Genomic DNA, 248 nt, shown 5'->3' on the forward strand with positions numbered 1-248 from the left:
TTTGGACAATAATGCAATAGCATCAATTTCATTTCAAGATTTTTCTATAGCTGCAATTGGTATGACATAAAATTATTAACATATTTGTGCCCTTTTTGGGTACGTCTTTTGGATTAATGATCAATATACGCACTTAGATTACTATAGGGAATAGCGATCCCCAAATGAGATTGGCTGCAATAAGTTGTTCGTATTACATGCATGAAATACGCAATTAAGGACATCAGATCAAAATGTCCTCTTTTTTT

The sequence above is a fragment of the Corylus avellana genome, chromosome ca11 (genome assembly GCF_901000735.1).
Source record: "Corylus avellana chromosome ca11, CavTom2PMs-1.0".
NCBI classification, from domain to species: domain Eukaryota; kingdom Viridiplantae; phylum Streptophyta; class Magnoliopsida; order Fagales; family Betulaceae; genus Corylus; species Corylus avellana.